Raw genomic sequence first — 10,335 nt, 5'->3', positions numbered from 1 at the left:
ATATCTTAAATATATCATACCACTGGTTTTTTGCCTCTATGGTTTTTGATGAGAAATCAGCACTCAATATTATTGGTTATCCCTTGCATGTAATGCATCACTTTTCTCTTGCTTTTCTCTGAAATGTCTTTTTGTCTTTGGCACTTGACATTCTGATTAGTATGTGTCTCAGAGTATGCTTATTCAGATTCATTCAGATGGGAGTACATTGTTCTTCTTGGACACTGATCTGTGTCTATCAATAGGGTTGGGAAATTTTCAACCATTATTTCTTCAAATATTCCTTCTGCTCTTTTTCCTTTCTCTTCTCTTTCTAGGATAGGCATGCTACATATGGTTGCATGTCTCTTGCCATCACTTAGTTCCCTAAGACCCTGTTCTATTTTTTCCATTCTTTTCTTTATCCTTTCTTTTATATGTTCACTTTTGGAATCTATGTCTTCAACTCATTGATCCTGCCTTCTGCCTCTCTAAATCTGCTATTACTTATTAATTTAATTCATTGTGCCTTTCATTCTCATAAGATCTGTTATTTTTCTATGTATGCTTTCAACTTCTTCTTTGTGCTTACCAGTATCTTCTTAATATGCTTACTATCTTAGTGATCTCATGGTACTTATTAAGGAGATTTGTTTGAACATCTGTAATTAGTTACTTCAACTTGTTATGTCACCTATAGGCTTATCTTGTTCCTTTTTCTGAGCCACATCTTGGTATGGATTGTGATATTTTTATTGGTGTCTTGGCATCTGGCTTACTAGATACATTTATTCTGGGTGCAGATTCTCTCTTTAGTTTAGGATTCTTTCCCCTTCTCCCTTGCTGGTTGTATAGTAGGAGTCAAGAATTTAGTTGGTATCATAAGCTCTGTAGGCTGATGCTTCCCCCTTTACACCAAGAACTGATGAAGCCTCTCCCACCCTTCATCCTGGCAGAACTAAGGATGGAGCCATGTCCATGAGTAGTAGCCCAATTCATGCAGGCCGAGATAATCTGTAGTTGCCTATAGAGACTGATGAAGTGTCACAGTTCTTCCTCCCTTGACTGGGGTAGGAAAGGAGCTGAAGGTTTAAGCAACAAATTAAACTGTGTGGGTCAAAACTGACCACAGTTACCCTGGTAGACTCATTTAGCACCAGCCCACCTCTTCCTTTGCTAGGGGTGAGAATGAGGCCCTGGAGTTCCCAAAAATCTAATCCATGTGAGCTAAAAACTTTTGCAGTGACTCAGAGTGGCTTTGGGAACACACTTCCTCTCCTGTCTTATTGGGGGAAGGAGATGGAGTCTGAGGAGTCTGCCTATCCAGTCTGAACTGGTCGAAAACAGCTGCACATGCCCAGAGAGGCTGGTGCAGGTCCCATCAACCTCCTTCCTTCTGTACATGGGATAGGAGCTTAGGCTAGAGCTTCAACCCAATCCAAAAGGGAAGAATCCAGCCCCTACAATTACTGTGATTTTCAGTCAGTCCTGTATCTCTACATATGAAGGATGGAGTTAAAATGCAGCTATTGATATCATTCCATCATGGACAGGTTCAAACTTCAGCTGTTCTTAGAATTATATTTTAGCTGGCTGAATATACCATTCAGGAGCTGAAGTCAGTGTCTGACCATCTCTTCCTCTCTTATTTTTGGGGAATGGAACTTTCAAATCCAGCCATGGACTGGCTCCTGAGGTGACTTGTACAGCCATTGGAGGATGGGCACCCACCTCTACAGCTTGAAGTGCTCTACTCACAAATCTTCTCTGGAGATGGGCAGTCTCCTAATTCTTTCAAGGATGTTGCAGGATGCTTCTTGGGTCTCCTAGGTACCCCCCACAACATTTGCTTTAGATAGCACTTGTGATTACTAATTACCCTGTGGGAAAAGCCGACTCTTGTAGCTCCTTACACTGTGTCATCTTGCCCCTCTTGTTAGTCTGCTATTTTGATTAAGTATTATATAAATATCAACCACATCAAGTTGATGGAGTATTCCATTAAGTTAAACTATTTATTTACTTATTTTCTGCCTGCTGAATCTGTCAATAATAGATAGATGAGTGTTGAAACCTCCAAGTGTAAGAATGAATGGGTCTACTTCTCCTTGTAATTCTATCTGTTTTGCCTCAGAAATTCTGACCCTCTGTGGGTAGATGCATATACATTCAGGATAATTATATCTTCTTGGAGAACTTACTATGTTGTCATTATATAGTGACACACTTCATCCTTCATAATTTTCCTTGTTCTGAAATCTATTTTATCTGAAATTAATATTGTTACTCCAACTCTTTTGAGTGGTTTTAATAATAATTTTACATCCCTTTACTTTTCATTTATCTGTTATTTTAACATTTAAAGTGTTTTTTAATAGGGAGATTATAGTGATAATCTATGTCTTTTAATTGGTGTGTTTAAACAATTCCATTCATATTTAAAATGATTATTAATATACTTGGATTAGTATTGTTTTAGCTTGTTTGGCTCCTCAAAGAAGACACCATGAAATATGGTATTTGAAAAAATAGAAAATTACTATCTTACAGGCTCACAGTTTTTAGGCTGATGAAAGTGTTCAAATCAAGGCATCATTAGGCAACACTTTCTTCCTGAATACCAGATGCCAGCAGTCCTGGACTCCTCTTTCACACTGCAATACACCTGGTGGTGTATACAAGTCTCTCCATTCTCTTCCAGATTATGTTGCTTTCACTTTGCTTCTCTGACTTTCTCTGTCTGTATTAATCTGGTAAAAAGGAATTTAGTAAGAAAATTAAGGCCCACCTTGGGACACACCTTGACCAAAGTAACCACATGAAAACCTACCAACAATGGGTTTGCACTCACAGGAATTAATTATCTAGCACATTTGCAACTGTTACCTATTCACTTGCCCTTGTTCTTTGATTAAGTTTTAGTCTCCTGCTCTTGTTCTTCCTTCCTTGGTTTTAACTGAGCATATCACATGAATTTATCTTCTCTTCTCTCTTAGCCAATCAATTATCCTTATTTTTAAAATTGTAGTAGTTGCTGTTTGGAATTGAGTCATGCTCCCATAAAAGGCATGTTGAGGTTCAACCCTGGTCCTATGGGTGTGGAAACCTTGTAAATAACATTTCTTGAAGAAATGAATGAATCATGTTTAAACCAGTTTATCGGAGTCCCTTATAAGCAAAGTGAAAGGCAGATAGAGAGAAAGTCACAGGGGACATTCAGATCCTGGAAGTGAAAGGAAACTGAGAAAGAAAGGAGAAAATGCTTTCATATGACTTGCATGTAATGAAGCTGCCAAGGAACCTCAAAGATTGCCAATTAACCGGGAGATACTGACCCCAGGAGGAAGGAAGCCTTCTGTGCCTTGAAATTATGAACCAATAAATCCCTGTTGTTTAACTAACCTATTGTATGGTATTTATTTTAGCACCCAGGAAGCTAAAACGTTGTCCTAATGTTGGTAATGTACACTGAAATAAATATAAGTCTATTTTTAAATAGCTCTATAATTCTTTGCATGTAGTTCTGACACCCTAAAACAGAAGTCTCTATTCTCATTTCCCATTGCTTTTAGAAGTGCTGTCATACATTTAATCTATCCTTAAGCAACAATCACCAACTGTATTGGCACTATCATTATTTGAACAAACTGCTTTTGTTAGATCAGTTTAAAATAAGAAAAATAAAATTTATTGTTTTAACTTCATTTATTTCTTCTCCATTGCTCTTCTTTTTGGAAACCTGAGTTTTTGATCTATATAATTTCCCATCTGTCTGAAGCACTTCTTTTAACATATTTTGCAAAAAAGTCTATTGGTAACAAATTCCCTCAATTTTTGTTTGTCTGAAAAAGTATTTATTTCTCTTTCACTTTTGACAATTAATTTTGCTGAACATACAATTATTAGTGATTTTTTTCATTCAATTTTCTTTATATTCCATTCCACTTTCTGCTTGCTTATAAGGTTTGAGGAGAAGACTGACTGAACTTTTAAAATTTATCTCTATACCTACTTTTATAAAATGTATTTTAGTTAAGGCTATTTTCAAGATTTTCTCTTTGATTTCCTTCAGTTATAATATATTCCCAGATATAGATTTTTTAAGCTTATTTTTCCTGCTTAGTGTTCTATGAGTTTCCTGATTCAGTAATTTAGTGTCTATCAATAATTTTCAAAAATTCTCAGACATTAATAATAATATTTAAAAAAAAATTTATCTTGCTGAGGAAATTCCCTTCTATCCCTATTTTATCAAGTGATTTTATTATGAAATTCTGTTCCATTTTGTCAAATTCCTTTTCTACTTCAACTTTTAATAATGTATTATTTTCTTTAATATTAATGTGATGTATTATATTGACTTTTTTTCTTACATTGTACCATCTCTCCATTCCTGAGATAAATCCCAGCTGGTCATTTTTTGTAATCCTGTTAATATGCTTCCACATTCAATTTGCTAAAATTGGTTGATGAATTTTGCACCTATATTGATTAAGGAAACTGATGCATAGTTTTCTGTATCACTTCACATGCTCAAGTAAATCCCAGGACAGGGGACCCAGAAATGATCTCTGAGTCAGTGTTCCACAGAATCAGTTGGGGCTGATGCATAAAAACACCCAATTTGTTCATTAAGCTGCACCAATAATCTGACCCCAAGGACCCCCACTTGTTTATAATAAGTCATAGAAACTACCATGCAGAGCCTAGGACAGGGGTGGGTCCCTGGACGAACTTACCCTGTGACTCCCTTAAATTTCTTACTTTATTTTTTCTTTTTTCCTGATTTCACATTTATTAGTTGTTGAGGCATTGTCTTCCCTTGATTATCTTGCACAGTTTGGGGTAGCTAATTCTGATATTCTATCCTTTTTTTTTTTTTTTTTTTTTTGTTTCTCAGGAGACTGTAGGCCAGATATTTCTTAGTTCACAATCTTGCTCAGGTACCTCTGAATCAACAGTTTGTCCATGTTATCCACTTTTTCCCCTAGAGCTGTTTGCATATTTATTATAGAGACTTTATTTTTTTCTCTCTTTATTTTTTTTAAATGTTACATTCAAAAAATATAAGAGGTCACTCTTTACCCCCCACACCCTCATTCCACGCCTCCCACATCAACAACCTCTTTCATCATCATGGGACATTCATTGCATTTGGTGAATAAATTTGGGAGCACTGCTGCATCACATAGATAATGGTTTACATTGGAATTTACACTCTCTCCCAGTCCACCCAGTGAGCCATGGCTGGAGATACAATGACCACTATCTGTTCCTGCAGTAGCACCCAGGACAACTACAAGTCCATTTTCTCCACATCAATGCTACAATTTCTTCCAATACTAATCACATTAGTTCCATAGTAGAATATCAGTACATCCACACTAATCCATACTCTATTCCTCCATCCTATGGATCCTGGGATGGTTATGTTAATTCCACCTCTATACCAAGAGGAGGCTTAAATTTCACATGGATAATGGATGCAATTCTCCTGCTTGCAGTTGTAGACACTCTTGGGCCCCTGGTGTGGAGGTTGACTTTCTTCACCTCCCTGTTAGCGGGCCAGGGTAAGTCAAATAAACCACAGGGAAGGAGTTGCAAGTCAGCTGAGGATCAGGGCCTGGCTGTCACATGGACAGTCCAGAGATTCAAGTCTCCTGAGTATACACCCGCCTCAGCAACAACCACAGGTCTGGTAAAAGTAACAGAAGAGACATGTGTAGAAAGGTCACATTTGAGTCCAACTCCATCACACTCAGGAACACAAACTCCAAAGTAGGGCCAAATGGCATGGCACTGAACTCCAGAGCCATCTGCCATGACCAGAGAACCTGTGGGTCTCTGTAGCCCTCAGGAGCACTAGTACCTGGGCTTGTATCTACTTTGGCTATCTCTGGGACCCTGCTGAAGCATGTGTAAGCATGACTCCTCTGGTGACCTCCCAATTCTTTTTTGGAGACTCATAGCCATGTAAACTCATTTGTCCTTTCCATTTCTCCCTTCTACTCAAGGTCAAAAAGCAGTTTTTAACATCTGATATTACATGTAGGCTGTGATATTCTGCTGGTCTAAGTTGACCCTTTTACTCAAAGTCTTTTTCTAGTTACATCATCAGCTGGTGCTTGGTAGTAATCCCTCAGCACCAGGGAGGCTCATGCCAGGGAGTCAAGTCCCATGCTGGGGGGAAGGTATTGCATTTATATGCTGAGTTTGGCTTAGACAGTAGTCACTTTTGAGCAACATGGAGGTTCTCAGGAGGTAACTCTTAGGCACTCTGCAGTTCTAGGCCTAGTTCATATTTCAGGCTCACAGGCTCATAAGCATAGTCATCAGTATCAAGGGCTCATTGTTGGAACTTCCTTCTTTATTGGTCTTTGCCATTGCATTTGGGTTTTTTTCCTCCTTTGACTTTTAGCATGCCCTGTGATTTATTGTTGAAAATGAGGTGTAATGTATCTAGTAAGGGCAATATAAATAGAATGTAGCATGAGGCTTTATATTCTTCTGGTTAGAAGTTAGAGTGTTTTATTGCTTCCTGAAGCTGTAAGTATGAGTGGATAAAATTCGTTCATGTCTCTTCTTGTGTCTCCTCTTTTTTGTTTCCCTAGGGAATTCCTTAGTAAATTGGATATGAGTTTTGCAATTTTGAACAGTTGCAACCCATTCTTATATATGGTAATGCTATTAATGTGATAGAAAGATGGGAGGACAGGTCAATGTTCTAAAATCCTATAATAAAATCTGTCTTTTAGTGAATCTCTGTATCTGGACTGTGAACGTCACAAATGCTTATCACCTTTTTTTCATCCCATTGGTGATACAGTAGGGCAAGAATGGTCTGGAGTTGGTTTCTTCTCTCTCCTGAGGGAAGTTAGATTCTTGTAAATTCAGTTCAGTTAGAATCTGGTAAAATAGTACCCTTTAAGGTCAGGTGCTTGTTATGGAGAACAGAATGCTTTGCAAATAATTTAAATGGCTGTATATCCTTCCTCTGACAGAAGCACAAGGACTATGTGTATGATCTTTATGTACAGTGAGAAACTGTCACTGCTCCTAGAAGAAAAATGCAAGAAAGTGTGTGACCTGCTAAGGCTAGACCTCTTGATGTTTTCTGTTTCTTTGTTTTGTTTAGTTTTTTATTTATCAAGTTAGTCCATACTCAGTATTCAACCATTAGTCAGATGAAGTTCTTGAACTGTAATTGAAGGGAAATTTAACAGTCTTCTTTAAGTACTCTTACAGGGAGCTGGCTCCTGGGGACTTTTTACTCTTGATGAAGAAAACTAGGAAACAAAGTAAATACAACAGAATAAATAAGGCAGAAACAGATGATGTGAAATAAGAACCTTCCCATTAACTAGGACTAAATTTGACCAAAAACATAATAAAGTTATTCTTCATACATAGAAAGTAATGATCAAGATAAACACTAAGTCTAATACCCCAGCATGATAGAAACCAAGAAAAATGGACTGCCTTTCCAGATTGAGCAACATCTCTACCCTATGAAGGGAAGGTATTTCTTTAAGCTATAATTTTATCTATCTTTCCTGATTTTAAGTACATTATCTTTAAATATTAAATCTCAGACTCAGATTTTTTGGAGTGAAAGAAAAAATGTAATCAACATGTAACTGAAAAGTTGAAAGTAAAGAATTTAACAGAGGAATAAAAATCTGTGCTGTTGAGCCAATGACTATGAAAGGCACATCCAGGGGCCTGGATGGATCTTGATTTGGAAGAGAAAGTGTTGCAACAGACTTAATCAAAAAGAGCTCTTTCCAATGACTGTCAGAAGGAAAATTAACTTCATAATGTGTGCAGAAAAATCACTATGAAATATGTGTGCATATATGGAAGCCATGAAATTCTGAATATTTCAACTCTAATTAAAATAACTGAAAATCAACTTACACAATGACCAAGAACAGCAATATATGTACATCAGTGAATGTTTAATATGGATATGTTTCCAACATAGTCATAGGAATTTAAATGAAATAGCTTCTGTACATATATAAAATGTTGCAAATGAAGGCTCCTTAATGATTTATTTTATTGTATTTAAGCTATATTAACAAAAAACAAGCCATTATCTTCTCTAATTTCTGACTGTAAAGATACGAACTGACTCCTAGCATTATTTTCAATTTTACTCAATGCCAAAATGTACTTTATTGATGAACCAATTCTTCTCAAATACTTTTTTCATTGACTCTTACATCTTTGTTCCTCAAACTGTAGATGATGGGATTCAGCATAGTTACCACAATAGTGTAAAATATAGATGCTATCATATCGTTGTCCAAAGCATAGCTGGAACTTGGCCTCACATACATGAAAAGGATTGTCCCATGGTAAATTGACACTCCAGTTAGGTGAGAGCCACAGGTGGAAAAGACTTTCTGTCTACCTTCAGCAGAATGCATCCTTAGAATAGTCAACAGAATGAAAGCAAAGGAGATAAATACTATCAATATAGTAGCCATCTCAATAGAGCCCACTAAGTAGAAGAGTAGAAGCTAGTTAATGTGAGTGTCAGAATAAGAAATAGGGAGGAGTGAAGGGATGTCACAAAACACATATCTAATTTCATTGGATGCACAGAAAGATAGGCTAAAAGTGGCCACTGTGTGTAAAGTACCATGCAAAATGCCGCCAACATAAGAAGCAAAGATAAGCAGCACATAGACATGGGGTGCCATGTTGACTGAACATAATAGTGGGTTGTATATCGCTACATAACAATCATAAGCCATTGCAGCCAAGAGAAAGCATTCTGTGCTTCCAGGAGTGACAATGAGAAACAACTGTGTTGCACAATCAAGAAATGAAATAACTTTACTCTTTGCCATGAAATTGACTAATATTTTGAGGTTAACAGCGGAAGAATGGCAGGCATCCAGGAATGACAGCACACTCAGAAAATAGATCATGGGGTTGTGGAGCCAGACATCCTCAATAACCAATAAAACCAGTCCCAAATTTCCAAATAGAATAAAAAGATAGGGGGCAAGAAATAACAAAAACAGGAAGACCTCCAACTCAACTTTATCTGTGAAATCCATCAATATAAACATGGTGCCTTCAGTCACATTCTTCAATGGAATCCTGGTAGGTGTCCAAATCTGATGGTACCTCTGACATCTCAGTTTATATGTATAGGTCTGTAAGAGAGTATCTGGTGAAGTAGAGTTCACCCAATTATATCCCCATGTCTATTTCTCAGAAGGATATATGATGAACTAGGCAGTGATAGGGTAGCTGTTGATGAAGAAATTGGGCCCAAATGGATGCAGTTCACTCTCTATATAAAAAGAAGACATGGTTTCATTCATTTCTTGCCTAAATTTGTCATGTTACAAACAAAAGCAAAATTAATTAAGGTGGATTGTTTTCTGTTAAATTTTGAACTAGCTTTCTTTATATTACATCTTCTTAAAATTTGAAATGTACAATGAAAGGGTTTTTGTATCCACATATAGAGTGTAAAAGACCTAAGTAGTTAAAAAATTGCTACAATGTCCATGAAATACCTTTCTTTATTAATCATAAATATAAATGGAAACAAGCACATTTACCTCACAAGATTGTTTTAAACTAAATGGAGAAAATGGGGTAAAGGTTATGCAATTTAAAAATGTTCTCAGATGACTAAAACTGGGTTAATTGAGATTTATATTTCAACTTGTCTTACAAGGTAACATATTTCCACCAAAACTTTTTATGTGTTTTTTCCTGACAATGATCCTGTTCCATTTGTTCTTTTGAAAAATTTGTGTACAGAGAGCAGAAGTTATTCTGGAAGTTATATGCACCTTCTATGCCATCAAAAGCAGTTCAATATCTTCTTTATTTGTTTTTCAGGGTTTTTTTTCAGTTTTCCTTTTTGGGCCTCAAGTTATTTTAGCATTCTAATTTTTTTCAAATGCTAACAATAGCTGTGTTCATTATTTCTACAAAGTCCTTAAATGGATTTTCCAGACATATTTCTATCAATAATAAATCATAGCTATATTGTTAATGTGTTATTGTGGACCATAAAACTTCTAAAATAAATACAAAATGTGACCCAATATTCAGTAATAAATTGATTATAAAAGCTACCGTTATTATTTTGTTACAATATATACATTTTTAAAATTTTGGTATTTTCCCTATGCCATAGGAGTATTTCTTTAGTGGAGTATGAAGAAAGCAAAGTATGACCAAAAAAATAAAAATAAAAGAAATTAAACTAAAAAAAAAAACAAATAGGGGACCTGCATCTAAACTGAATATTTCAGTGATTGAAGTACAATACCAAATCCAACATTTTTATGCATTGTATTCTAGGATAATGACACTTGTTTT

At 36.2% G+C, this 10,335-nt stretch overlaps 1 pseudogene; it reads right to left on the bottom strand.

The window, feature by feature from the left end:
• Positions 1-8,134: 8,134 nt before the first annotated feature.
• LOC101442772 (olfactory receptor 5T1-like) lies at positions 8,135-9,165 on the bottom strand (annotated as a pseudogene).
• Positions 9,166-10,335: the final 1,170 nt, after the last annotated feature.

This window comes from Dasypus novemcinctus, chromosome 10 (assembly GCF_030445035.2).
Source record: "Dasypus novemcinctus isolate mDasNov1 chromosome 10, mDasNov1.1.hap2, whole genome shotgun sequence".
Classification (NCBI taxonomy): domain Eukaryota; kingdom Metazoa; phylum Chordata; class Mammalia; order Cingulata; family Dasypodidae; genus Dasypus; species Dasypus novemcinctus.
The sequence above is the reverse complement of the archived record's forward strand: the minus strand, read 5'-3'. Positions and strand labels throughout refer to the sequence as shown.